General features: G+C 39.7%; 1 protein-coding gene across 7 annotated transcripts in view; it reads left to right on the top strand.

Annotated features, from left to right (window-relative positions):
• The window catches only part of ARPP21 (cAMP regulated phosphoprotein 21), a 185764-nt gene that overhangs the window by 3734 nt on the left and 157276 nt on the right, over positions 1–24754 (top strand). Inside the window, exon 2 of one of the 7 annotated variants that reach the window (XM_045006974.1) lies at positions 6802–6878. The exons of the other annotated variants lie outside the window; for them this stretch is intronic. The gene's annotated coding sequence lies outside the window, so the exon portion shown is untranslated. The remainder of the gene's footprint in view (positions 1–6801; positions 6879–24754) is intronic. 7 annotated transcript variants of the gene reach the window in all.

Below are 24754 nucleotides of genomic sequence, written 5' to 3'. Positions count from 1 at the left end.
GTGGGATTAGTTGCTGAGTAAGGAACTATATAGTGTGTGCAAGGGAGCACTCACAAAATAATAGCTTGGTACAAAGCTTGTTGAAAACAATGGGAGTCTTTTTAGCCCAATGTCTTTATTTAGATGTAAAGAGAATTTGTAACTCAAATGATCATTTAAAGGGAATGCTATTAATTTTCAAGTAATTTATTATTAAAGATTGGTCAGTTGAAAATTAATGTAACTGCAATACCAATCAACTTGCAAAATCTTTTCGTCCCTTTGCTCATTCATTTATTAGATGTGAAGTTTTGTTCTGTGCAGGTAGTAACTCAAGCAAGCGTGTCACTGGTTTTCATCCTGAAGAATGAAACATATACAGTATTAAATTAAAAGGCATAAGTGCGAAGGATTGTGTACATTCCAGTGGAAAGTGAGCGGTTCTGAAGAAGTCCTAGAAACACTAGATACAGACAAGCATATCTTTGCATATGGTAATGTGCACTTCTGTAGTACATTCCATCCCAAAGTTTGCTTAATTAAGCCTTATACCATCCCTGTGGTGCAGGTAAGTATGACTTTCCCCATTGTAAGGATGGGTAAACTGAGGCACAAAGTGATTAAGCGACCTGTCCAAACTCACATAGCTAGTTTGTGAGACAGCCTGAAAAAGAACCCTGTCCCAGCTCACATTCCTGTGCTTTAACTAACAGACAATGCTTTCTGTCTTATTGCTGTTGCTTTGTTTTTCAAAGTTTTAGCACTTCTGATATGCTGTCTAAATGGCTTTCAGAAAGACATAGATAAAAATAAAACTACATTAAAAATCATGTTGTGTGTATAGTAGTACAATTTTACAATTATTTTTGCTTAAATTTTTTTAAAAAATTGTGCCTAACTGGCAAACAAGGCACCTTTGACAGAAGTAATCAATGGTCTGGATAACTGATAATTTTAGTTTTTTATGGATAGCATATATATATATATATATATATATATACACATACACACCCACCCATTGGTACGCCATTGTAAGTTATGAATTGGATAGTTGATAATTCCATGTTAAGAAATGTTTCTAGTAGGATACTTATTATAGGGCAGTAGCGCAGATTCCACCATAAGGTTAACTGCTTGCTAGCTGGAAAGGTCAATATTATAATGATGTGTATGCTTTTCTAGAAAAATAAAAGACAGGTGAAGCTTATGGTACTGTTTTTTACTGGGACAGTGAATAACTTATTTGTGCATTCTGTTCTTGCGGAATTTGTACCAGTTTGTCTACGGAGGCCCAAAATACCTAGGTATAACATTTACATGCAGCTACTTATATTTGCTTGAATTGGGTTTCCAGTTTGAGTACCTCCAATTGTAGATTCTATGGATTAGAACATGTGGTGGATGTACACTATGTAAATTTGTCAGTAGCATTTTCCTGCATATGGTTTCTTTGTAAGTATAATGTTTTGTATATCTTTTCTTAGCTTGATTTTATTTTGTTTGGAATCTAATAACACACAAAACATCTACATTAATGTTTGCCATATCTGCTCATAAAGCTCATGAAAAGAGATTCTGGCTGAGAGTGACACTTCTGCAAAAAAAATTCCACAGGGTCCTCATAAAATTGTCCTAACACAAGCTTTTTGTTAATTATACTACAGTTTTGTGTACCTAGCTCTTCCTTTTTATTAACACAATTTCCAGTCTTTCCAGTAATACTTCAGCAATCCATTCTTTAATTTATTCTAGAAGAAGGATATTACTGGAAAGCTGTCCCTTTTTAAAATCTGTTTACCATTTTTGATCATACAATGGTATATTTAATGGAATTACTTTAGATATATCTAGATACCTAAATAATATGATAAGCCAGTATCTGAAAACACGTCATATGATGTTTGTTTATTTGCATTTCTACTCCTAAATTGATTCTTACTAAGAGAAAAGGAACTTAATGTAGGGAGATGGAGAAAGCCGGAATAAATAAAATAAACAAGACTTTAGATTTTATAGGCATCAGTTACGGGAATTTTAAGATTAAGTGGCTAGTCACCATTGTGATAAACATGGTTGAAAATCTTAGATACTGTTTTATTTTTTCTACTACATTTTCAAGAAGCCATGAGGTTTTTTTTTTTCTATACAGATATAATACAACACAGTTTTAACTGAAACACAGACAGACACACACACACACACGCAGCAATGTCTGGGAACACATTTATGTTTTGGATCGCTAGTGTTGTAAAGCAATAGATTTCTGAGTAATTTGTAAGCAAATATAGGTTTCTAGATACAGTAACTGTATATCACTGTTTTCATGGCAAAATTTCATTGTGATCGTTCACATACTGTATATTAAACTGTCAGAGGAAAAGTAAATTTTTTTGGTAAGTGAAACATAAAGAGCTGCCCACAGAGAAACTGGCACATTTTTTATTGTACTTGCAGTGAATAAGACATCTGCTTCTGATCTTCCTTCCAGGTGGTGACTCACAATTTAAAGGGGCGGTGGGGGGGGGGGAAGGCAAGCTACTAAAAAACCCCAACCATCAAAAAAAACCCTCCAATGTCTTAGTGCTTGTTGATATGTTTCCAGTTTTGTTTTAGGCAATATATCAACTGCAGGTACTGTATAAACATTTAATAAATATTAAAGCCGTTTGAGCTTGGAAAAGTCCCCAGATGGGTAAAAGCTACCTTTTTCTAAACCAGAAGTCCTCAAGCTTGTGAATCGAAGGACGGACAGTGGAAGTGTGTCCAAGTTGGGGGGGGGGGGAAACTCACTTAAATGCACAATTTTTGTTCCAGGATCACCAAGTTTTGCTGTCTTTGTCCCATTGTTCTCACTCTATGCTAAAATACCCAAATCAAATATGTGAACATCCAATTGCTTTCAGGCTTCTTTTTATCCAGTACCTAATTGGCAAAAAGCAGTGATTTCACTAGATTTGTGAAAATAAGGCTTCCATATGTCATGTGAATCCTGTGATCAACAGCACACTGGTACATTTTAAATTTCCTGTACATTGCAGTGTTTTATATTTTTGTTGCATTATGAGTTGAACTCTTTGTTGTATTGAACACAGTAGATATACTTGGAACATATTACAAATTCTGACTGTCATTTACAGCAATGGTTTTCAACCTTTTTTTCATTTGCGGACCCCCTAAAAATTTTTGAATGGAGATGCAGACTACTTTGTAAATCTTAGATATAGCCTGCGGACCCCCAGGGGTCCATGTACCACAGGTTGAAAAGACTGATTTACAGAATAAGGATCAGATAGTAACAGTTTTACTTACGGTGAGTCTTATTGACTGTAATGGGGCTTCTTGTGATGCTGTGCCCCGTTTAGCATCAGCCTGGGTGTCACAATGTGGCCAAAAGTAAAGAGAATGTGATGGACTTTTTCTGATGAATGAGACCATAGTGTGTGAATTACAATGATGACAGCCATCATATCAACTTTATAAGTAATAGTCAAATTGTTCATGGTCAGATGATCCTTTTACAGTTTTGGGTTTGATAGTGCAAACACTTACCTGATCAATGTCCCATTGAAATCAATGGGGAATTTTACCTAGGACATCCTGATTGGTCTTCTTATATTAAACGTTATAGTAATGTAGGTTTTAATAACAGGGATGGGGAATTAGGACAGTGCAACCATTCATGTGATTGAACTTTTACTTTACTGCAACTGAAAGTAAAATACTGAATTGTTGCGGTGCAAACCAACCTTCAAGGTGTGGAGGTCATTTGAGCAAACAATTTAATTATATTTCTGTGTAAAATAATACTCTTCCATTTCTGAGGTGAAATGCCACCTTCAAAATTTATTACCAGAGGCATAACATTAAGAATAATTTGAACTAGCTTGCTTAATGTGTTAGAAAATACTTGTCATGGAGTCAGAAAAGTGTATGATGTCATAAAAGCTTTAAGAGAAACACATCAAATAAACTGTTCACTTTTTACAGTAGGCCACCAATTTTAATGTGAACCTGGAAATATCTCTGATAGTTTTATCACTTATAAATCATGCATTTCATAATCCATCATGTTTTAAAGGAAGGAGGTTTGACTTTCATGCTTTCAGAAAAAAATCAGAAAAATTAAGACCACCTTCAAATGATAGAAAATATTGTCTACATAGATCTGTAAAGTAAGCATAATAACTTTAAAAAAGGCATATTAAAGTACACTGTCAGAATATATGCTCTCATTTATCTGCTTTCAGCACAATATAATCCAAAATATTGTAGACAATTGCAAACCCATTTCTGGTTCTGATACAATTGCTGGGGAAGGACAAAGAATAGGTCAAAATAAATTAGTATATTTTTATCATATTTGACCAAGGTATTATATATTAATATATTTAGTTACTATGGTATAATAATAAATAACAGGAAGGATTACCTAGGACTACTATGTGGGCTGCAAATGGAACTAAAGAATCATATTTAGCAGATATTAAAAAAATAAATTAGCACTGATGCATCAGTGAAGATGTCGGATTGCTTTACAAGAAGATGTATAGGGGTATACTCTGTCCTTGATCTGTTCTGCTCATGTTGAGGGGGCCATATACTCGAGGTGACACTTACCCCTGCATACAAGGCCAGAATGAGGTCTGTGCATGATGTAATGCCAACTGTGTCTATATAAACTCTTCTCCTCTATGACTTTCCAGTGCTAATGGAAGAGTTGGGAGCACACAGCAAGTTGGGGGAAACAAATGCCAATGCATCATTTTAGCAACTTTTAACTGTTCTGTCAGAGATGGAGGGGTGTGTGTGTTTGGGGGATGGGGGAGGAAGAATGGCTGTCAAGTTCTTGTGGCTGCACAGGTATCTATAATGTTTGAGCTCTAGTTCCCATGGATGCTCCGTCTGCTCACCTTTTAGCTAGGCTTGTCCTCTACTGCATTGCTACCATTCCCATTCCCACAATTCAGAAGAAGAATGTGGCAGACGTGTCTTTTTTTCAAAGCCATGTGTTTCTCTGATGTATTTGTTACTCTCCATGCATATGTATATACTTTTTTTCCCCCAGAAAGGGGAACAGAGGGGGACTCATTAATTATGATTGTTCCTTTACATATAATTTCTTCAAGAATGTTATGGTCAAAAAGTCATTACTAACTTTATTCTCAGTTGTCATGATGTTCAATATCCAGGGAGGGGATGAAAAGCCAAGATGCATTTTCTTTGGGCATCTTGTGTCCTTATCAATGTTGCAAGCCGCTATACATCTAAATTCAATAAAACAGTATCAATACTTATCAGAAAAAAGAAGATGCATTTCACATTTTTCTCCTTTGCTTTTGTTTTTTGCTGATAAATAAAATTAAGCGAAATAGGAAAAATTTCAACAAGTTCTAATCAACTAAGAATCCAGGCAAAACTACAGCAAACATATAATTCTTTAGTCTTTCCTTTAAATAACACAATAGATGGGGCACTTCCAAGTGTAATTGGTATTGGTACAGAATTTATTAGCCAGAGAGTATAGCTGCTAAATATTTGATTAGAATTAGAACAAGGAAAAATCAAAAAATAACATTACAAATTTTTGAAGCACGATAGTCATGTTCCATTGAAGTGTGTTAGTAGCAGGTAGAAGTTCTGACCAAGGTTGGGGTTCTGTTGTGCTAGGTACTGTAGAAAGACATAATAAGACACAGTCCCTGCCCCAAAAAGTCTACACAACAATATCAATAGACAAAATGGACAGTGGATGGGAGGAAGGATGTACTATTTTGTCCCCATTTTACAGATGGGGGGTCGAGGCACAGGGAGTCTAAGTAATTTGTCCAATGTCACATAGGAAGCATATGGCAGAGCTGGGAATTGACCCCAGGTCTTCTTGAGTCTCACTCCGGTACCTGAATCACAAGACCTTCCTTTTCTTTAAGGATCTCTGAAAAACAGGGGTGCTGGAACAATTTGTATAGGGGAGGTACTGGGAATCATTGAACCAAACTGTAAACCCTGTATATGATGGAAACAACTTGAAGCCAGGGGGGTCAGGAGCACCCCCAGCAGCCTGAGTTCTGCATCTAGGCTGCAAAAATGTAGTAAGTTAAATAACCGAGAACCTCTCATGCTAAACATTTTTTTTTAAACAATCATAAATTAAAATCCTTCATCTGCATTCTTCTGCTTACTTGTACCTGTGTCTCTGCTTCCCTACCAGTCCCCCTCCACTCCTCTAACTTTCTGTTCCTTCATGCAGTCTTACTACCCTTAGTGCAAATGCTTTTCCCTTTTCAGATTGCGCCACTTGAAACAGCTTCCCTTTATCTCATCAACTCTCTAGCACTTTTCAAATATCTCAGAATTTATTTTCCCTCTTTTGCTGATGCCTTTTAATTTTTCTCTGAAATTAATTACATGCCTTATATTGTATTTTATTCATCATACAATGAACTTACACTTATTTTGTAATTTGATGCAATGGGCAGGCCTGAATTATTTAACTCTTTAAAGCACTATGGGATGCAGTTTGTTTTAAAACATGTTATACAAAATATTCCACCATGTTTCAAAGAGTGGAGGAGTTCAGATCCCCAGGCTCTTCATGTTTGTTTTGTTGGATCTTTAGGAGGAAGCATGGTCAAGCTCAAAATATGCATTTTCTCCAGACAAGTTATTTCTGATACGTTTGTCTGTAAAAAGGAAGATCTTACAATTTAATTTTTAAGGAATAATTTATGCTTTGGAGCCTCTTCAGATGTGCAGCTAAAATTAATTTGTTTAGTTTCATGAATTTTTATATATCCTTCTGCTAACTTGGAGATCTAAATCCAGATTCCGGAGGTCAGTGAAATCGTGGACTTATGATGCTCCTTGGAGGATTTTGTGTCCTGATGTCTCTCTCCGTTAATGTAGGTTATTTTTTCATTCTTGATCAGTAATATTTGTCATATCCCTTCATTTTACTCAGTTGCTCGAAGAACAAAGTAGAATGGAAATTGCACAAAATTGTGAGAGGCTATTGCAGCATTTCTGTGATATGAAAGGCATTTTACATGCAAGCTCTTTGGCTGGGGACTGCTCACTAAGGTGTGGCCATGAAATGCTGCAATTGCTACAACAAAACATAAAATAATGGTCATATGCAGTGTATTTTTGAACAAGGTGTAGTTTGTAACTTTAGCTGTCACTTTTGGGTAATAAGAATTGGGTTAAATTATTATATGGAGATTTGTATTGTATTATATACAATATAAATGTTGGATAAACTTGGATCTTGCACCATTAATTGAAGATTATGCATGCTTTACATAATAATAATAATTAATAATCATAGTTATTATGTGGACCTAGGTTATGTTTGTTGGGGGCAGGGGAGTAGCTGACTAGGAAGCTTGTTCAGGATTGCACAACCTTTAAGATACATGATAGATATCAACAGTTGAAGTAGAGATTCATTGGCAACGGTAAGCCATACTACATTTTAGAGACGCGTGTAATTAGAAACCCCATGTAGAGACAAGGATTCACAAAAATTGAACAGCAATGTCCAGTTGAAATTTTATGTAGAGATTTGCCATAAATTGCAAGCTAGGTATGTGGATATTTGAAGAAGCAGACTTTGTTTATAGTGCCTAAGACTCAATCTTTCTTTAAATCTAACTTTTTTCTCCTACTCTTTTAATTCCTTTACTTCTGCTAAGATGTAGCAGGAGAACTCCTTATTTTCAGCTGCCAGTTTACAAATCTAATTTATTCACTTTTCAGTATTCTGATCACTGAGAGTGCCTAAATCACTATGCATCCTCTATACCAGTGGTCCCCAACCTTTTTCGGCCAGTAGCACATTCATGTTTTCAGAAGTGTGGCGGGCACCGACAATTTTTCAAGGCTTATTTTGTATTTGTACATTAAATAATACGAAAATCATCATTTAATATTACATAATATATGAATCCAGAGAGAAGCTGGAGATAAGCCGCGAGGACAGAGAACACCAGTGCCCGCAGCCCCGGAGTTCTCTGTCCCTGGCAGGCTCGGGGCCACAGCTTGTCTCCCCTGCTGGGCACTAGGTGGTGCCCCGCACCTGCCGGGAACAGAGAACATCACGCCCGCAGCCCCGGAGTTCTCTGTCCCCATCAGGCGCGGGGCTGCAGCTTCTCTTCTCTGCTAGGCACTAGGCGGGCGCACATAAATGCCCCGGCGGGTGCCATGGCACCTGCGGGCACCACATTGGGGACCACTGCTCTATACTGTTTAATTCTGGCATGAAAATAACACAGACTAGTGACAAGAAGTAATAAACAGATGTGGGGAATTGTCTGCCGAGGTGAAATAGGGGAGGCATGGGTGATTTCTGTTGTGGTCTGATACCCGGCTAGGAGTTATGCAGCATCTATTCAGTTAGCTCAAATATGGCATTGAACGGTAGCCTCTCTGGCCAACTAATGACTAAATTCTGCCACCTTTACTGAATAATCCTTTGTTTCAATGGGATCACTTGCCATTAAGGTTCTACTCACCACAGACAAAGGTGCCAGAATCTGGACTTCAGGAGCAACACACTGATGGAACTCTAAAAAGAGTCCTGTGTAGTTCTTGACTAGACTGATAATTGTGACATAAGACCTTGTGAATGTGTGTACGTGTTGGGAAGTCATACTGATGACCTGGAAGAGGCTGGTGTGAGCTGTTTTTAAACACCGGCAACCTGCAGGGCCTATAAAGGAAAATGTCCACTCTCATTAACAAAAATGGAAGTCTAACTGTATACCTTGCAAAGATAGACTTGAAAATGTTAATCGATATAAACCAAATGCTATGAATGAAAAGAATATGCAACAGGGCTCTAATTCTGTAAACCGGAGGTGGGTATAGTTTAAAGATCACACTCTCCACACACATATAAAATGAGTAAATTAAGTTTTGAGTGTATCCTCATGCCAGTCCTATGCATAGTGGAGTGATAATCATGGACAGACATTAGATTACATTTGAGGGAGAGGGAGCAAAACACTTCTTTGCAGCCATCCCAAAAATGCAAAAGGCTCTGTTAAAATTTTCAGCGCTATCTAAGCGTACCCATATTGCTGTGAGTGAGGCTGCAGCTGCAAGGGAACTTCCTTTTTACACAGCACCCTGATGTCCCCCTGTCTCTCTAGGTGCAAAAGAGAGATGAACCATGTGTAGTCTCTGCAGCCCCAACCCCATTCCCTAACCTGCCACTGCAGCAGCATGCTGAGGAGGAGAACACATGGGACCAAATTGGTACTGTACTGAGTGGGAGTTCACTAGCTGCTTCTGCAAATCTTTCTCCATTGATACCTTCCCAGGCTCATCCAATAGTATGAAAAACTGGTCTTGGAAAGGAGCCAAGGAGACCTGCTCCTCCACCCCCTACACCGTCTAGAGGAGGTGAAGGCCAGTCCGGGTCAGAGAAGGCCTATTCTCCTCAAGAAATGAAAAGGAGACCCATTCACCAGCTGACCACCAAGCCCCCACTGGAAGGGATGTGTGCTCCCACTTTATCAGTCTCAGCCAGACACTGCAGGATGACTTGCCTGATACCACTGATATCAGCAGAGGTCATAGGACAACCCACCTTCCACCACTACTGCTGCTATTAGGAACAGGTGCTAGGTAGGGGAGTCATAGATGAGTCTTCATCAGGGGCGGCTCTAGCGATTTCGCCGCCCCAAGCACGGGGGGCGCTCTGCCGGTCACCAGTCCCGCTCTGCCGGTCGCCTGCGGATGCTCCACCGAAGCCGCGGGACCAGCGGACCCTTTGCAGGCACGCCTGCGGGAGGTCCATCGGAGCCGCCTGCCGCCCTCCCGGCGACCGGCAGAGCGCCCCCCCCGTGGCATGCCGCCCCAAGCACACGCTTGGCGTGCTGGGCCCTGGAGCCGCCCCTGGTTTTCATAAGGTGCTGAGGAGATGAAAGCTTGCTGGGTTAAGAAGAAATGAGCCAAAGTTCAGGTTTTGAAGCCAGGAGAGTATGAAGTTGATGGAATTCTATAAAGAGTATAGATATTTTTGGCAGGCTGAGTATAGGGACGGTGAATAGTATTTTATTTAGGGAATTTGAAGTGTATCACTCACTGAGGTTCAAAAATTGAGATAGTCCTCTGTTTAAAAAAATAGTGGGATTTTTAGGGCTCTGACATGGAAATGTAAGGACTCTTTCTCCCCCGCCCCCTTTCCATGAAGAAAAAAAATGGAAAAGTGCAGTGAAGGCTCAAACTTAGGTACATATATATATTTTTCAATGAAGAAAGACAATGGAAGTTTTACATTTAACAATTTGACAGACCTTTTCCTGATCACCACCTTTGATAAAATTCATTTGTGATATTGAATAGAATAAGGGTTCTCTGCCGTGGGGGTGTGGGGTGCAACCTCCATTCCTGTGTTGCTAAATGGAAGGGAGTCCCATTATGGAAAAGGGGGTCACCCTTGCAATACAAGAGAACAAGGACCATGCCTTATTCAAAAGGATATAAAATCTGAATGAGGGACACATTTGACTTCCATTAGCACTAGTATGAACTATGAACTCTTCAAAAAAGACTATCCCAGTGTAGGGTTGAATTTTCCTTATGTTTATACTCCACAACTGTACCTACTAATACAAGGCAGCATGTTTGTTTGTGACTTGACTCATCTCAGTAAATAGAACATGAAAGTGAAATTCGGACTAGTTAGTTGATAATGATCTTGACAAGAATTGTCTGTGGTGTTCTTTGCTGCTCTCTGCATCTATTAACTCAATGTTTTGACTTGTGTGTTCAGGATCCTGTGTATTTTTGGTCCATTTGTTTTTCTCTTAAATAAAATATAATCATTATCTGTAGTGCTTATTATTAATGAAGTCATTGCCTGTCTCCTTCTCCGTGGGATTTAGAATATTCTTAGAGTGGTAAAATAAATCAAAGACTTTAATTGAAATGGTCAGTGGCATACAGAGAAATGTTTTTCTTTTTGGAAATATTTCAGAATAACACTTTGTTGTGGTACTTTGTGTGGTGTTCCATGAAGATATTTTCTTTTACTGAAAAGTGATGTGGATGGTCATTAAGAAAAATAAAAAAACCCCAAAGTCCTCAGTATTTGCAGAAATCAGGCAGTTCTGAATACTCTGTCTCCTTCCCTCTCCCCAGTATAGATATCTTTACAGGGACATATTTCCAATGCAAGTATGTTAACAATATGAGTATCTTCAAAAAAAAGTCCTTGGCAACAATGTGAATGCCTTCAAACTATAGTCATGGCATTAAACACGGAACCCTATACTATGCTAATATCCTCAAAGAAAGGACACCTCTAAACATGCCTATCTGATGAAAGGCCAGGTCTCCACCAGTGGAAGTCAACCCCAGTGAAGTAAAGACTGTCAAACAGGGGTACTGAACAATGTGAAACTCTTCAAAGAGGGGGACTCAGCCTTACATGGACCAATAGTTCAGAGGGAGCAATCCCAGCAATGTAAGTCCTCATTGTTCTGCATTTCCTTTACAATGAACATCCTTTTGCACTGGATTCTCTTTTCCTCATGAAAACTTCTAGAATGCAAAATGCCCGCTGGGAAGGAGAATAGGACTCCTCCCACCACTCTACATTGTGAAGCTGTTGAACAAAGGTCCCTCTCCAGAGGGAATTTAGAAGACTCCCCAAATGATTTGATGTAAAACAAACAAAAATGTATCATCAGCATCACGTACATGTCACAGATTAAAAAAAACAACCAACCAACTATAATAGCAGTTCTCAAACTGTGGGTCGGGACCCTGTTTTAATGGGTTCGCCATAGCTGGCTTAGACTCTTTGAGGCCCGGGGCTGAAGCCTGAGCCCCACCTCCCAGCGCTAAAGCTGAAGCCCGAGGACTTCAGCCCTGGGTTGTGGGGCTCCAGTAACAACCCCCCTGCCTGGGTCTGTAGCCCTTAGGCTTTGGCTTTGGTCCCCCCACCTGGGGTGTGGGGCTCGGACTCTGCCCCCACTTCCGCCTCCCAGGGCGGGCTCAGGCTTTGGTCCCCCCTCCTGGGGTCATGTAGTAATTGTTGTTGTCAGAAGGGGATTGCACCCTAACCAAGTTTGAGAGCCCCTGAATTATAACCAGATCAAAGAAAGGTATGTTTGTATAATGTCTAGGCAATTTGAGGACATTGAGGACAAAATCAATTGCACAGATGAAAATTTCAGAAAAGACGTTGAAAAGCTTTGGGGATGGAATAGATTGGAAGGAGGATTGAAGTGAAATTCATCATCATTTACTGATTGCCATGCTGGGTTTGAATTCAGACTTTACAACATACTCTATTACAAGGTACTCTATTACTGTACAGTCCTGATGTAATTAGGCATCCCAAAGATATCCCAAGGAAATGTTTCCTTTTCCTCTTAATATCAGAAGCCTAAAACATTGCAACTTCAAGGAATTCTTGAGGAAAAGTGAACTTTTGGATAACACATCAGGGTCACAGAGTAAAGAAAACAAAAATAAAGAGCAGTTATATAGTGATCTTGCTTTAGATAACTAAAGCAACATTACCAGGATATTTGCAATATTCCTTCTAAATACTACTTGCATGCCTATAGTAGAGATGTTGATATTGCTGCTTCCTTTCTTCCTTTTTATACTGTCAGTATTATGATGCAACTTTGAACTCTCTTTAGCTCTCAAGTCACTTAGCTCTTCCAGCAGCACAAGCGTGAGGCATTGTTATAAATAGCTTTTAAATGCTATTTCAATCTCATTAAACATGTAATGATACTTGGTATTATAATGTAGACAGGATTTTACATATATATTTCGTGTGCCCTGTCTCCTTAAAAATTGCATATTAAACTGATAGTGAAGAGAGGAAAAATCTATGATTTTTGTTCCTGGAACAGGTAGTTTTCCCGTTCTTAGTTTCTAAAGCAGTTTGAGTTTAGACTATATTGTATTGTTCTCAAACAACAAATCCATATATACAAAATATTTAATATATCTTCCCTGAAACTATTTACCTATACCTACTGGTGTCCACATATGTGTTTGTTTTTCTCATATATACATTTTTTGTTTTTATATCTAAGCATAAAATAATTATTTGTTTTACAGTTTTTACCATCGTTACTTTTCAAATCCAGTATAATCTGGATGGGTGTCAACAAACCCTTGTTATAAACAGGGAAAATTAAACTCGATTGGAGAGAGATTAGAACAAGAAGCTCTTGAGGTTAGAATAAGAGTTTGTCTACCTCTGTCAGGAGTGAGGGTCCCAGAACCTGCCTCCAGCCTGAGTCCAAACATCTATACTGCACTTTGACAGCCCCATAGCCTGAACCTCATTAGCCCAAATTAGTTGATGCAGCCAGCCATGGGTGTTTCATTGCAGCATAAACATACCCTAAAGCTATCAAGTGCATCAATGCATTAAAGCACAAGTCTCGGACTCGTTGATATTTGAGAACTTGACTCAAACATCAAAGAAGTCAATGGGAGTCTTTCAGTTGATTTTATTTCAGCTTTGGATCAGTCCTCATGTGCATAGTCACATATATCAGGTACCTATACTTAGTTCATGTAGGGTCATTTTTTCAAAGAATGCCTTTCAAGCATGTAAACGTTTCCCACAACTAAAATTTTAAGTCTTCAGTGCAGTATAAGTAATGGATTTTATGCACTCCATTGTGTGCTTAACTGAGTAATCACATGCTCAATTTTGCAGAGCAAAACAAATTGACAAAAATATTAGGGAATTTTTTGATGCAGGTGCAAACCAATCACTGCCTTAATGTTTATTAGCACAGGAGTCCCCTTCTATTTGCGTCCTTATTTGCACTTGGTGGATAGATGCTATATAATTGTTTCCTTTGTTCAAACAAATAATGGCTTTTGTAATTAAGTAAAAGTTTGTTTAGGACAAAATATTGATTACATTAAGTCCCCCTTAATGTCTCAGTTATTAATTACATTTTTCTTGACAAAACTATACTTCTGAAATAATTGCCCCATTTAAAAAAATGAATTTGTGTGTTTGTTATTGTTTTTTCCCCCTTTATAATCTTTTTCAGTGTATGTAATGATCATGTAAGTAGGATTTGGTAGCCCTTACAAATTTACTTGGACTTTGTGATATCTAAATTTGAAAATCCACATACATTTGTTATGTGAAATAGTCTCATCCACTGGCAAATACTCTTTACTGTTACGTATTTTCAAACTAGGGTTTTCTTTTCTTAAGTGAGACTTCTTAATATGTTAAAACTTTGTTTAAAATATCATCTGTATCATTGCTAGAACGTTCTATAGGACAAAGAGACAAATCCTTCAGCCCACACTCAGGTAGAACTCCTGCTAACTTTAGGATGAAAATGTGAAATCCTGGCTCCATTGGAATCAATGGTAAAACTCCTGTTGTCTTGATTAGGGCCAGGATTTCACCCAATGCCGTGGCCTAGATACATCACTTAAATTTAGGTGCCAAATTAAGTTCTTAATTGTTTAATTGGGTTGTATATGTTCTTGCTGCTTAGATCGATGGCCTGTGGATGAAAACATGTTTTCTCTCTGTTCCCATTAACCCACTCAATAATTCTCATTTAGGTGCACAGTACTATAGTTGTTATACTCTTAAGTGGCAATACTGCTTTAGGTGCAGATGGAACCCCTAGCGTATTAACTGTTTGAGGCATCTGTAACAGGGTCTTGTCTCATCCTATGTCAGAGCCTGCCTCTGTTTCAGTTTCCCTCCTGGCCCAGCATGACTTTGCTTTTGAATTGTGTTCCGCTTCTGGATCTACTTTATTAACATAAAATAAACAGTTTCAGTCAAAGCCAGAATTTCTTAGCCTTCTCTTTCAGGCACATTAGTTCGTTATTCCCCTTTGGTCTCCTAATTCCCTCTGAACAGGGTTTTTCCCTGTGGCTGGTAAGGAGAGCCTACTTCACTGACCCTTCTGACATATCTCTGCATCCCTCACAGGTCTCTCTCCTATATTCCCCCTTGTATCCAGTCATCTTCTCTCCAGATCTTTTTGAGCAGGGTAGCTTTGCTAGGTCTCTCCAGAAAGATGTCCTCCTATTCTCACTCGCTGCCACAGAAGCTCCCTCTTATAGGAAGCTTTAACTCAGGCTAACATCACATGATGCCTGGTTACCTAACCTAATCACCAGCCCAAGCAAAAATCCATCACCTGTGGGGTGAATAACTAGGCACAGCAGGGGTTGAACCCAACTCCTCTTAAGGAGCCAGACCATCCTGTGACAGCATCCAGCATATACACATCTATTTTTGAAAATGTATTATTTTTGTATTTGCAAGCAAGAACAGAAGACAACCAATATACAAGAATAAAGAGTTGGCACAAACCCGATAGAGTATGAAAACATTATTGTAATAAATGTAGTCCTTTAAGTGTAGTATTTCCTCATTTTACACTCTGTATCAGTCAATAGAGCCGAAATGTAATGTTTTCACATTACAATGAAGTGTGGATTGAATAAGAAAATTTTAAGAAACACTTTTCAAAAAACACATGCAAATGAATGAACAAGTAAAATGTGCACTCATATTGGGTACAGCTGCCTACACAGCAAGCAAACAGTCAAAATAACTACATGGGTAAATACAGTAGCTACCTAATCTGTATGTGTAGTTGTGGTGTTTGAGCACACAGATATTCAACTATATCTTGCGAGATGGTGGGGGCAGTCTGGCTTGATCCAGCAAGCACTTATGCTTAATATTAAGCATTTGAGTAGCCCAGTTGGCTTGAAGATGCATCTTCACCCCTTCCCTTTCAAATAGGGCAGAATTTCAGCTTTATTGACTAGCATGTGACTTAGTGTAATTGATGCATATATTGTCACAATTCAGTGATAATGTCCTGTTTTGTCCAGGGGCGGCTCTAGGGATTTTGCCGCCCCAAGCACGGCAGGCAGGCTGCCTCCGGCGGCGTGCCTGCGCAGGGTCCGCTGGTCCCGCGGCTTCGGCGGACCTCCCGCATGCCTGCGGGAGGTCCTCCGAAGCCACGGGACCAGCGGACCCTCTGCAGGCAAGCTGTGGAAGGCAGCCTGCCTGCTGCCCTCGCGGTGCCGGCAGAGCGCCCCCCGCAGCTTGCTGCCCCAAGCACGTGCTTGGTGTGCTGGGGCCTGCAGCTGCCCCTGGTTTTGTCATCTATTTATGTCCAAGCAGTATCTGCCACACCCTGCTCAACCAAATCATCATTTTCACTGTTCCTAATTACAGAAGATGAAATGTTATGTTAATTTGTTTTGTATGCACACTAGAGCTGATATCTTCAGCTGGCGCAAACTACCATAGCTAATGGAGTTTACGTCAATTGAGGATCTGGCCCCACAATCTTCCCATCAGTTTCTAAGGGTTAGTTTGTAACAGAAGATGCACAACTATGAATAAGTGTGTTAGTAATTACCAAGTAATGGAAATGGACATAGTTCCTCATTTTTTCTAGGGAAAAAAGACAGACAGACAGACAGACACACACACTCACACACACACACACACACACACACACACCAGCCAAATAAAAAGTAGAAATTGAGGAGAAACACAAATAAAAAGAAAACTGTATTAATCTAATTAGGAACCAGAATTCTTAAAAATAATATCCAATATTCAACTAAAGTAGGCATATAAAATTGATATGAGTTCTATAATCCAAGCAAAACTGTTAATACTGTAAGGTAACTTATTGCTTAAACAAAGACAGCTACTTGTTCTCCTCTTAGGGAGTAAACTCGTGTCTTTTTTTTTTTTTTTTAATTTACTGCTTTTAAGATGCTCAGTGACAGTGTCCCAGGCTTCATATAAACCATATACATTCTCTCTCTAAAGTCAAGTAATATAAAATGTCTAGGGCATGCATTGTAGGAAAGTTAGAGGTCCATAAATAGTTTGATAGATCTTCATGGCCAGTCCATTTCAGGAGAGTTGTTTTCCAAGAGACACCCCATCGTATAAAAGCCAAGCCAGTTCCTATGGGAGATTACCTAGGAACTAAAGGCCCCCATAAGATATTGTGTAGGAGTTATTGGGATGTTGCCATCACCATTTTACATCTGGAACCAATAATGAGCAATATGGGACAACCCAGAAACAATGGAAGAAAGATCCAACCTGAGTTTTTCTCTTAGGACATAATTTCGAGTATAGAACACACCCAGCAAAGCATTTGGCAGCGGAAATAAGGGCTGTACAGATGAGTTTATGTTGTGTCTCTTGAAATAGAAATACATTTAATGGACTTAAACTATCCCTACAGATGTCAGGCTCTACGTTACTTTGTATTTTTTTGTTTGTTGTTTTCCCCCTGAGCAAGCCGGAGAGATTCCATAGAGCTGTGGCTTGGAAGCTTGTCTCTCTCACCAACACAGGTTGGTCCAATAAGATATATTACCTCACCCACCTTGTGTCTCTAACTTGAAATCATTAGAAGTCATTTTAAAATCATGATTTAAGAGTTGTTTCAGGTATTACATTTGCCTCCGAGTCCCACTGCCAGTAACATTTTCCTTCTTAACAAAATAAATATTCTCATCTGTTGCTATGTGAAAGATCTCCATAAACAGCAAGGGAAACTAACTATAAAGGAGAAATATAAAACTGGTGATGCACAATGTGCTATCAAGTGCACAGAGTAAAATTGGAAAATATGAAAGAACGTTTTCTTCCTAACCTTTGAACTTCAGTAATCTTAGGTGCAACTTGTCACAATATGAGAGGAAAATTTGCAGACAGCTGCATGAGTTTTAAGTTGATGTAGCTCATTAAAGTATTTTTAGTGTGCTGAAATGTCAGTGTCTTCGTTTATCAGCAGCCCCAAGAATTTAGCAAAGTAATAGCCTCTATTATAGCTGGTAATGAGGTGCTGGAATCAGAAACTTAAAGAGCTACTCTGTCATCGGCATAAAGGATAGATCTAAGAAGGGCCAATAATAGAGGCAAAAGGGGACACCAGTGACATGTACCTTGAAGTGAAAAGACTGTGCTGCTTTCCCCCCAGTTTAATCAATTGTATCACTTTTATATGGTACCTATGACCTATATGACCAACAAATAAAATTATGAAGAAAACAAAATAGTCCACAAGAAAAGGTTGTTTTCGTCTCTTCATTTCCATAGGCTTTCAGATGTGGGTGAAAGTTCTGTATTCAAAGATTGTATTTATTTCCTGGTGTCATGCCTAACAACCTTATCAAACACAGTCAGGCTTGATTTCAGTCTGATCTGTTTCTCAAGGAGTTTGATCACGGAAGCCTCTTGGCCTCCTGCATCTGGTAGTCTAAACCTGGACTTTCTCAAGTTGCATTGTACCTTTGGTGGTGTTGGAAGATCACAATAAGAACAGAACATTCATATTTGTTCTGAAGTAAATGAGGAACCAGTGGAGACCAGAAATCACAGGAATGGTGTGTTCATTTTGCCTTTATTGTTCATTATGAGATGTGCTGCCATGTGCTTTATCGGCTTCACTCTTGTGACTGCTGAATTCAGCCCCCAGCAGAGCAAGTTGCTGCAAGCTATGCTGGAGGAGAATAAAGTGACTATTGCCATGACTAGATTCTTGCCCAAGAGAAAAGACTACAGTTTCCTAGACAGCTTATGATGGAAGAAGTCATTTGTCACCACTGTGGTCATCTATGTGTTCAAGTATTGTGACGAGTCCATGACACTGTAGCTTTGTATCATTCTAACAGTCTGTTGTCTGATACCTTCAGTCTTGGGGAGGTGAGAATATCTACAAGTTCCTTAAAGCATTTATTTCTTCTGTCTTTCTTGGGTGGTGCTTTTGCCTACTGCTGTTCATCAGTCTGGTGATCCGTACCCGCCAGTGGGATGAACACATTTGTATGATCTCAGTGGAACAGGCCACCTACAGTTGAGTGTCATCCACAGATCATTAGCAAATAAGTCCATGGCATCTAATGTTTTCTCTGTGCAGTTTTATAGAAGTGCTGAAGAGCAGGTGGCATGATAACAAACCTAGTGGGATTCCATATAACATGGGCCAAACAGGTGTCCATTGTGATCTGAGAGCATTGAATGAATCCCCTTGTCTACTTCTTCAAAATCTGATGTGCATTCAATTCAACTCCATAGGATTAATTGTTATTAGTATTTGATACATCAGCATAGATGAGAAGATAATCCTTTAGCTCCAACAGGAGCATATTTTGGTCATGCTCTTGCCTGTAACTTGATTCTGAGGGATAGCCTATTAGAACTTGTATGCCAGCTGCTTTGAAGCCTTGCCATGAAAAGAGAGTCAGGAAACTGGGCAGCAGCTGGTGAGGTCATTGGTGTAAAGTATAAGTTGCTTCAGAATTATTGTGTTGTTAGGATGTCTTGTAGTTTGCCTTCTCTGAAGGAGACATTAATGTTCTCCCATCATGGGGTCAGATTTTTTTTTTCTGGGCTTCACCAGCCACAAAGTGTAGCAATCATAGATTCACAGATTCCATGGCCAGAAAGGACCGCTGTAATCATCTACTCTGACCTCCTGTATATCTCAGGCCATAGGGCTTCCCCAAAATAATTCATAAAAAAAATCCAAACTTGATATAAAAATTGTCAATGTTGGAGAATCCACCATGATCCTTGGTAAGTTATTCCAATAGTTAATTACTCTCACTGTTAAAAAATTACACCTTATTTCCAGTCTGAATTTGTCTAGGTTCAACTTCCAGACATTGGATTGTGTTATCTTTCTCTGCTAGATTGAAGAGCCCATTATTAAATTAGGTTCATGAGTGATGGGATGAACATTCCTCACAGCTGCTGAGGCTTCTGTTTCAGGGATAGTTCTAAATCCATCAATGACTAGGGAATAGGTAGGTATTGTTCCTCTGTCTCTGTGAGGTTTTATTTGATTTTGTTTAGTCTGTGAAGTAGGCTAAGAGCTTTTTTTGGAGTGAGTGAGACTTGTGTGTGTAGGTTGTTGTTTTTTCTGCATGAAAGTGTGTTGTATGAGCTGTTATTTGACCGAAGCAAACATGTTTGAGAGGCTGTTTTAGCAACCTTTATGGCTGCAGCATGTGTCTTTTGGTGGTGGCTGAGTGGGTTTTGCTCAGTAGGCTCTCCAGCCTTCTGCATGATTGTTTCATTTTCCATAGTTCAGACAACTGTTATGACCTCTAGGAGCATGCCATTTTGGAGCTAGTTCCTCCCATGAACTTGGCTGCAGTATTTTTTTCTACTTTGCCAATGCCTTGGTGTTTTGGGTGGGTGGGTGGGTTTCCCCTGCAAAGTCCTGTTTTCCAGAACCAAGATTTCTGGGAAAGGACTAATTTTGATTGATCGATTTAGTCATTACCTTTTAATTACTTAATCTCTGTTTTTGAAGAGATGATGGTCTGGCCAGAAGAGTGTTATGTTATCCACCATTCTGCGATCTAAGTCTGAAACGAAGGCTAGTGCATGCTTGCCATGTAGGAGAGGTCAGAGAGAGCCTATGTTTGTCAAGAGAAATAGAAGGACTTGGGCTATTCTATCAGATGAATTGCCCCCACACAGATGTTGAAATCTATTAGGATAATTTAATCTTTTATGACTCTTAACAGTTGTGGTAGAAGTCCTTTTAATTCTAGGAATCTTGCTAGGCCCTTTGTGTTCCTCTTGTCTATGTATTAGAATTCCTGGTTTGGGGTATTTTTTGTGTTATCTTCATTAACAACAACTGAGCTTTATGATTGCTATATAGAGTTTGAACACACTTCATAAAATAGTCTGCAAAGCCAAATCTGCTCAGTTAGGTGTGACTCAGTCACAAGTATTTTTTAGTGTTTGAAAATGCTAAAGTGGACTTTACACTTGGTTCACTGAGCTGCCCGCAGCAGCACTTTGAATTGCTGTATTTTGAATATTGGTTTGCAATATCTGTTCCGGGGGGCAGAAAACTCCTTGAGTATTTTATTAGAGCTTTCCTTGGACTTGTTCCATCAGAAGGCCGCTGTGTTTTGGCTCCTGAAACCAGACATCCCAGAATCTAGGGGGATTAGAGCATGTGTAAAGCACCTGCACCTCCCACTCCTCTGTAGCAGCATGTCTTGCCTGCTAGTGGCTGCTTCAGAAATCCCTTTCATAGGGAGAGATACTGTTCAGAACAGTAATAACTTCCAGTCACACACCATACAATACATTTTGCCTTTTTTCCCTTTCCTTTCTCTGATCCCTCTCCTGAAGGGCTATGAATCCAAGGCCCTTTCCAGAGGATTCTTGGGGCTTTCGAGAGGATTCTTGGGGCTTGGGTGTTGAGTCACTCCCCACAAGTTCAAGAAAAGTTACCTGCCTGAACTCTGTGGTTGAAATATCTCATACCAAAACTTTTTGGAAAAGTTGTTAACATTCTTTTCTTTTCTCTGGTCTTTACAAGCACAGACCACATTGGTGTCAGTCTCTCTCTCACAGGGACTAGGGTGACCAGATGTCCTGATTTTATAGGAACAGTCCCGATTTTGGGGTCTTTTTATTATATAAGCTCCTATTACCCTCCACCCCCTGTCCTGATTTTTCACACTTGCTGTCTGGTCACCCTAACAGGGACAATCGAGGCAAGTCAGGAGAAGCAGCTTTATCCCCTGGGTTGGCCCTCTTTTGGTTTCCATTGAGCAGCCTTAGTATTCTTCCTTGCAGATCAACTGGTGCTGCAGTGCCACAGTCTTGTCTAGTGGTAGGTAATGCCAAAAGAGAAGAAAATGACAAGAAAAGGGAACAAACAAAAACCAAGAAAAATGAAAATGTGTCTCTCTTGCTGGAGTGCACGTTCTGCATTTGTGCTCGTAAAGAGCTCCCACTCCCCCTACTGGGCCTTTCACAAGGGATTCACTGGGCCTGGAAGCCAGTCTCCTGAGCCTCTAGCCAGGGGACTCAAGCTTGTCTAACCAGGCTAGTCACTGTGTGATGATGGCAAGGCAAGTACAGAATGATGTATATAGATAAAAAGGAGCAGGAAGCCCCCTGTCTCTCACCTGTTCCTCAGACATACTTACTTGCCAAGATAAACAAATTTTTCCTGGTCTCTTAAGGAAAATTGGATCCCTAGAGATGGCCACTTAAGCAAAAGTCAAGAAGCATTTATTTAGGGACTTTGATTCCTCCTCCAGACCCAATATTTCTTCCTGCGCATCAGGGCCAGCTCCAGTGTTTTTGCCACCACAAGTGGCAGAAGGAAAAAAAAAAAAGCCATGATCGGTGGCACTTTGGCCGCAGCTCGACTGAGGGACCCACTGCCAAATTGCCGCCAAAGAGATGGATGTGCCGCCCCAAGCACCTGCTTGCTGCACTGGTGCCTGGAGCTGGCCCTGCTGCCCATCCTCTATGTATGGGTCCTAAGGCTTTTATCTCCAGGGCATTGGCCAAGCTTTCTCTCTTAATTCAGCATCAGCTACCAGAAAAAACTGCTCTGGAACTGCCTAGAAAGAATTTCCAACAGGACTAGAAATATTTAATCAGTCCACTGCTTGTGGAAATGGAATTGGAGGAACCAGAAGAGCCTGGCTTCTAAACAACTTTTCCACTTTTTGTAGGAGAAAATAAACAGGAGAAGTCTCTTCCAGTCTGGTTAGCAGTCCAAAAAAGATTAGCATTCCTCACCCTAAAAGGATGTCTATATGTGAAATTGTGTTTTAGTCTGAACAGACAATTCAGTGATGGAAGCATTTCAACTGCATAAGAAGGACCAGAGAAAGTGAGTTTGCTGTTCAGTAAGGAGAAGTCTATCTGCAATCTATCAAAGCACTGTATGTAAGAGGGAAACCCAATCTCTAAGCCAGCTGGTTGAGAAAGAAAAAGATCCTTCCAGGGGAGTAACCTTTCAAGCAAGAAGTCTTCAGCTTGACCACCAATAAGTGGGGATCACCCTGCTGAGATCTATTTGTGTCTGTGACCAACATGAAGGTACATCAGTTATGTATCCACCACAGGGAAGCAAGAACCTTATCCAAGACACTTTATTCATGGCCTATACATGGCATTTACCTATGACCTATGCCTATACCTATGACATACATGGGCACCTCCCATATAATTGTCCTTGGAAAACTGAATGACTCCAACTACTAGAACTAGTCAAAAATGTTCAAAAATTTCCCAGAAAGCAACACTTTGTTTAAAATTTTCATGAAAATTATTTTCTGTTTTTTGACAAGCTCTAGCAAATGGGTTTTTTTTAAATGGCTCTTGAATGGACAAGGATGGCTCAGTGAATGGACAAAGATGCAAGAGGGCAGATCACTTTTCCCAAGGACTTTGCATGGTTTGTTACAAGGACAAGGTTGTACTTCACGCCTGTCCAAGTTTTCTCCCCAGAATAACTTCAGAGCTCTACATAAGAAAAGAGAGAGAGAGCGAGTCCTTCTCAATTTTAGCACTGATGCTAAGATTGAAAAACAAAAATCTGGCAGACCCTCAACTTATGAAGCTTTTCTCAAACACTACCTGAGGAGGTTCTTCAGGAAATTGGATGCTACCTTCTTCCTTGTCAAAACATTGAAATGGGGACTCAGATTTTCAAGAATAGTTCTACCCAAGTGAATGAGAATGCATTCAAGAAACTTACTGAGAAGCAGAAATTTCTCATCTGGGAATAATCAAATCTTATTCCATTAGATACATGGCTGCCCTTATATTGAAAGTCAGCACTCTGTGGATGAGTTTTCCTGTTACTCCCTGTTCACCTTCACCAAGGACTGCCACCTGAATGTGATGACATTGGCCAATACTCTTTTTAGTCTTTGAAAGATTAGAGAGATTCCTTTCTCATGAGGAAAGAAACTGAGATCAAAAGTTCTTTTTGTCACTTTTCACCACCCCACCCCCTTATTTGTTAATGGCATCTCTGTGGATTAATTTTCCTGCTCCTGTTTTTCATGGGGACTGCTCAATAAAACATGTCTGTTCTGGTGAAGACTAGGACATGGGAGAACACATTTTTTTTCTTTTTTTTACCTGCTCTTTTACTTTCTATCATTTGATCAAGCCAGCACAGCAGGCTTAATGTTATTCCTATAGAATAGCAACATAGTGCAGGCTAAAGAATTTTCCCTCTGTTATGGAAGATCTCGCCTGGGCTGCTTCATGGAGAACAGAGGGATTGGGTTTGACCAAGTACCGTGGTTCTTTCTTGACTGGCTGCATCCTATTTATGAACATGAAAGAAGAGCTACACTGTGGTCTGTCTAATGCAGACTAGACCGTAGAATTAGCATGTAGTATCTCTATATTGCAATTGGAGATGTGACTGCAGCTTGGGTAGGCATGGCAGAACTCCCTTTAATATAGCTAGCATGGCTAAAAGTCATAGTGAGGAAGGAGCAGCATGGATTCTGCCTCAGGCTAGCGATGTGCCACCATGTCTTCACTGCTATTTTTAGTCTGGGTAGTGGATTCAAGGTAGCACAGTGTGCCTTCCTGAGCTGCAGTTGCTCCCCTAATTGCAGGGTAGACATATCCTAAGAGGGGAAGAAAATGCTTTAGGCCATTTTAAAGGTATCTTAGTATAACTAGTGATGCTTTCTCTAGTTGACACATAGTTCAGAGGCTTTTTTCTTTTGCACTTGAATGACTGACTGAAAAATGGCTTGTTTTTAAAACATCAAGCTTTCCATGGATTTACATCATTAGATCGCGGTCAAATAAAATCAGTTGTTCCTATTCCTTTTTCTCATTTTATTTCCTTTGTCTCTTCTCCTGTCCCCCTGCCCGTGTTTTAAACGAACAAGGAGATTAAGTCCAAATAACTCTATTAATATAACATTACAATTGAGAATGAAAATGTCAGGA

The sequence above is a fragment of the Mauremys mutica genome, chromosome 2, assembly GCF_020497125.1.
Source record: "Mauremys mutica isolate MM-2020 ecotype Southern chromosome 2, ASM2049712v1, whole genome shotgun sequence".
NCBI lineage: Eukaryota > Metazoa > Chordata > Testudines > Geoemydidae > Mauremys > Mauremys mutica.
Note: the sequence above shows the minus strand (reverse complement) of the source record. Positions and strands in the feature narration are given on the sequence as shown.